The sequence below is a fragment of the Nematolebias whitei genome, chromosome 20, assembly GCF_014905685.2.
Source record: "Nematolebias whitei isolate Nwh7 chromosome 20, NemWhi1, whole genome shotgun sequence".
Classification (NCBI taxonomy): domain Eukaryota; kingdom Metazoa; phylum Chordata; class Actinopteri; order Cyprinodontiformes; family Rivulidae; genus Nematolebias; species Nematolebias whitei.
The window spans coordinates 21,293,147-21,299,008 of record NC_056517.1 but is presented as its reverse complement, the minus strand read 5'-3'; the positions used below and the strand labels follow the sequence as shown (position 1 = coordinate 21,299,008).

General features: G+C 37.8%; 1 protein-coding gene across 1 annotated transcript in view; it reads right to left on the bottom strand.

The window, feature by feature from the left end:
* The window catches only part of gpr158a (G protein-coupled receptor 158a), a 111,879-nt gene that overhangs the window by 104,462 nt on the left and 1,555 nt on the right, over nt 1-5,862 (bottom strand). The gene's annotated exons all lie outside the window — the stretch shown is intronic.

Genomic DNA, 5,862 nt, shown 5'->3' with positions numbered 1-5,862 from the left:
ATATATATATATATATATATATATATATAAGGTTAAATTAAAGGTTAATGCTTAAAGCTAGCTGTGCTTTGTTTTGTGTGTTTTGTATATAGATATATGTTGCAACTTCTGGTTGCATAAGTTTAGTCTTTGTTTGTTATGATCAGTTAACACTAAACATATTTTGTGCAAAGCATTTATTAGGTTGTGTAATGTAAAGCAGAGTTATCTTATCTGAATTCGGCTCCCCAGCTGGCCTCGACAGGCCACCTTATGTGAATTTGTCTGGAGGTCGTGTATTTTGATGCTCTGCCCCCTCCCTTACCCTCCCACCGAGGAAGTCTGCGGACCTATCAGAGGGACCCGGCTGAATAAACATTGTGTCATCATTTCAGGACTCGAATTCTCTCCGGCACTGTTCCAGGTCGACCTTGGCACGAGTGTTCGTGGATCTCACCGGAGGGAACTGACTGATTGTACCATTCTTATCAGAACTCTTACAGTGCCTCTGGAGTGTCCTTGGACACGATCACCGCTCTTGTTATCTCTCCATCCCTGCAGAATGTCTTTGTCACTTCGCCTATGTGCAGGGTGTTTTTTCAATATCAGGGTCTTTCTCCTCTGTCAAGGAGAGAGAGGTTGAATGGACTTTGTTGGTTTTGAACCAGTTTGACATGACTGTCAACGAGGGAGAGAGCTGGCACCGGAGGAGGGGGCGTGCCAAAGAGACCATCTTAGCACCAATATAACTGGTTTGTTCCAGTAAGCTGTTGGGGGAAGAATCAGTTTTGTGTTGTGTGTTTCCTTGACTGATGAAGCCTTCTGGATGGAAGGTGAAACGTTTCAGCACAAAAAAAAAAACTGTCCAGATGACCTGACTGAAAATTGTTGCATTGTATACCTGGATTATTGAGCATGGACTTTGTTAGTTTGAAGAGAATTTTTTTGCCTCCGAATCCTATACATGTGTCACTTCCATTACTTTTTGTCCATCTAAGCAGGTCTCACTTGTAAATGATTCTTCAAGGCTCAATGTGATTTATCTGTCTAAATAAAGGTTGAATGAATGAAAGAGTATCAAGTTTGTAGCATCTTAGCTAGCGCGTCTGTATTGCATGATGCTAGGGTTCGATCCCCGGTCATTGCACAGCTCTTGGTGTCTCTGAGCAGAACACATTATCCCCAGTTGCTCCCCAAGCGTTTTCTACAGCTGCCCACTGCTCCACCTAGTGGTGGATGGGTCAAATGCAGAGAGCCAATTTCGCCATTGTATGGGAACATACAATGATGACAACACATACACATTATTATTATTATTATTATTATTATTATTATTAGTGTTACTTCTTTTTGTGCCAAGCTCTCTAAAATAGTTACTGAATCAAGTGTTTACTTATTTAGGTAAATGTAGATGTTTAACAACCCGTTAAAATACACCAACATGCAGGAAATGACATCTACTTTATTCAAAATTTTCTGAGGGAGGACCCCCAGACTCCCCCACCAGTGTGTCCCTCCACATTATGAATGCTTCTGATGCCAGTGGCCACCATGCTGTTCAAGCCAAGACCCATTGTTAGCACTGGGGGCTAAGCGCCCCTAAAAGGCGATTCTAGAATTGCCCCTGATTTATTCATTCCTTGTTCTACATTACTGCCAAGCAGCCAGACTTTCTTCTGTCCTTTTAAAATGCTCTTGCCTAACAATTCCTCTGAATTATTGATGGTTTTTCAATTTTTCCTCGCTTTTTTAGTCCACCTGATCATTTTGAGATTAATATATTCTTGTGTTTATTAAGCCACTTAAATTGAATCTATGAAGCGTTCAGACTCAGATACGATCCTAAGCTCAAAAGATAAATTAACGTTATTTCACACAAAACAAAATACTTATATCTTAATTTTCTTTGTAGCTGACAGTCCGTAGCAAAGACTTCTTGTTTCTTTTGTTGAATTAATGAAAAAAATACAAAAGCAATAACACAACCTGACAGATAATAGCATGTTAGCTTCTAGAATAGTTTTAAGAATTGCGACTGGAGGATGATGCGTCTTTCAGGTTTTCTGTGAAATCTTTGTAGTATTTTTTTTCTTTTAACTAAATGCATTACTTTCAGAGACTGTTAATCTGCTGCTTCCGAAGTTAAAAAACAAGCATTCTGAAATCCTTTCAGAAAATCTGAAGATGTTTTGATCAAGACCTCTTTATGGTTGGTTCAAGACTATTTCCTCATGAAAAAAGTCACAAGAAGTCACCTTGTGTTCTTGCAACATCATCATCTTGAACAGGAAGTAAACACGTGGCTCGTGCAGACTTATTGTTCTACATCATTCATTATTAATTCATCCCAGTATTGATTGTGTATTTATCTGAGGAAGCTAGCCAGCCTTCCCCCTCCACTAGGGTTTCTTGTCTGCTGCATCTCAAAGACGGCTGTCAAGAAAACTGGGGAATTAGATTTGACAAAAAAGGGCACAGGAGTGTGCAGAAACCTGACTCGGTGGCCTCCACTACTGAGAGAAATCTTTACGCCTGTTTCAGGAGGCGTGATTTGAAATTTTATGTCAAGTATACACATAAAACAAAGCTGTGACGGTTTTCAGGAACGTCGTAACACAAATGCATCACAATCGACTCTAATGAATAGTGGGAAAAGCGCGTTGTCTGTTTAATTTCATTGTGACAATTAGATCAGCCTAAGTACCAGCCTCGACTTTACTTCATTATGACGCATTGAAGGTACCTTTGATTTGTGGATCTGCTCTTCTGACTTCCACAAGTCATTTCAGTTGGTTTTATTGTGAACAGATTCATTTATTTCCCACTTTTTCCTTCCTAAACATAAGGTGTTTTGAAGCAAATTCAGATAAAACCCACAAGGTTACATTTTATGGGACGTTGGCAGAAGAATAGCGCACTAGGTTTTGGTGTAAATCGAGATCGTATTTTGTAAAACTGGCAAGAAAAAAAGAACACAATTTTTGGATTAGGACTCCGTATCCAGGAAGGACTCATGCAAATATTGGGTCAGTTTGTGTCTGACATGACTGTAAATGACTCGTGAAAGGAAATGGTGATGAAAATACCATGTGCGGTTTATACAAGAGGTTTTAACAGTTTTTACACTACCTCAGAATGCTTTTACCTCTCTATCACTATCAATATGATGGTAAAGACAAGATTATTATACCAAATTCCTTGAAAAGTCTAACTGACCGGCAGACTTATGATACATTATTGAAAACAAATAGCCTATTTATAGTTAAACTTATACAATGAACGCAATTAAAAATGCACTTTTTGTATCTCTAGACGGTACCACAGTTTTAGACAAAGCTGATATCAGAGACCAGTTATCCGAGGTCAACATAATGACAAAATGAAAATACGGTTATTGTAATGTTTCATCTTCCATCCAAAAGTCTTCATCTGTCTGTGGAGCCACAACACACTCAGGATATTTTACCTGGATTATTGAGCATGAACTTAGATGTTTTGAACCACTTTGGCTATGGCTGCCTCAGAGGATTTGACGAGAGAGAGGGAGGACTCCAGAAACCATCTTATCATCATAAAACTGGTTGACCCACTATGTGAGAAAGCCACTTATGAGACTGAGTTGTTGCAGCTCCTCAGACTGATGGAGTTTTTTTGGATGAAAGACGAAACATCTCAACGCAAATTAACCGTCCAGAAGACCTGACTTAACTTTGTTGCATCTCTTCCATCCTTCGACTTCCTCATGAAGATGTTTTGTTGGAAAAAATACTCTATTAAAATAAAACACTGCTGAATTCCCACAGGAATTGCAAGAGTTTGATAAAGAAAAAAGGAGTATCAATCAGCACAAAGAGTGCTGTTCAATCAAATCATAATGTTTTAGGTGCTGTTAGAACAACTAAAGCTCTAGTTCATGTTTAACGTTTATTAGTGTCAGACTTGCTCTTCATAGATATTGATAGAGACGCTTCATACATCCAGTTTACCATTCATTTCATAATTAAGGCTGTTATTCAATTCAATTCAATTCAAAAATACTTTATTAAATATTTATAGGCTGTGACAAAACCTAACAAAAAGATGCACAAATAAACTAAACAGGAAGTGTCAAGAGATGACTTGTTGTGGATTGATGTTAACAAGCTGAATGGAATCAACAAAAGTCTAAAAAGTAGCATTTTGCACATCATTCTTTCACAGATAACAAATAGAGACTGGGGACTTGTACAAAACCTTACAGCATCTTTATATCACTTAATGAAGCCAAAGAGATGTGAGTGTTTGATCAGAATCGAGGTTGAGAGGCCACAGCAAGGTGAAAAAATACTGAAACATCAATGTCAGATAAGTGTGAAAACCTCAAGGCACCAAATGATTGACTTTCTGGTAAAAAAAAAGAAGGGATTTTAATGAAAAAGTTACCTTTAAAGAGGTGGATCAAAGGACTTGAAACAAAGAGGCCTCGGAGCAGCTTCTATCTTTATTTTTAGACAGGTAAATAATCTTTTGAAGCAAACCTTGCATCCAAAAAACATTTGTTTCTAAAACATCATCTTTAACTTGTTATATTTTATGGATCACTCTTGGTTTTATCTTACAGCATACACAGCACTGTAAGGGTATGCAACATTATATAGACATAATGTGTAAAAGTCTGTAATGGCTTTTAATTATGAGCCCAATTATTTCATTTTAGCTTTGGAGAAGGACTGAAACATGTGGGACCGCTCCCAGTTTTGGCCTCAGTTGTGATGCTTTTCGACATTACATGGACAGCTAATACAAACTATGAGTTTAATTACGACACACTCAAGCACATATATAAATCAGAGGGAAAACTGTTAAAACAAACATGTCAGTGTAGTGTACGACATGTTACGGCTTTGTGAAACTAATAGTAAAGAAAACGTCTTCATTTTATGCAAACTAATAAAATATGGCAACCTTTAGACACAATTTCTGCCATCCTAAGCTTTAACCTTATTTCACTATTGTGTTGTAATTTTTCCGACTACTGGTAATTTCATTATTCTTACAGATTATTGTTCATGTTTTAGTTGTGGTTCCATCACATCGCCACATAGACTCTGCCTCTCACACAGTGATAGATGGACATGGGCACCCGTGACCCCCGCAACCCGAAAAGGAAGAAACAGATAAAGATAATGGATGGATGGATGGATGGATGGATGGATGGATGGATGGATGGATGGATGGATGGATGGATGGATGGATTCATGGATGGATGGATGGATGGATGGATGGATGGATAGATGGATGGATGGATGGATGGATGGATGGATGGATGGATGGATGGATGGATGGAAAACTGTGGTTCTACAACCATTTACATTATTGATATACCCGTATATGTATATTTTGTGTGCTTTTCTTGAATTTGCCGTTTCCTTCAGTGGATATTAAGAAATATGGAACAAGTAAGAAGCAAGACGTAAATAACTGAAAATTATAAACTGAACTACTCGACATATTTTAATTTCCTACCAAATTTATTACTGCTGACTCTTACAGCTATTGTTACAGCTGCCTTCAGTGTGTGGAGCTGATCTGAGCAGCTTTAGTTCACAATATCACTGAATAATCAGAGTTTGGCTCATTTTCAATCCAATCCTGTATGCAAGCTACTTGAGTGTACCAATTAAAGATCAGCTGAAGGTGCTACAAATACAACTTTAGCAAGCTGCATTAAATATTCATTGGCCAGGACCGTCTGGAGCCGTGACTTCAGATTATTCCACTAAAACGTGGTTATACCTTCGAGCTGCAGCCAGGATTGTACAGCTGACATGTTCTTCATCCTATGGCTACTTTTTATTTATTATTATTATTATTATTATTATTATTATTATTATTATTATTATT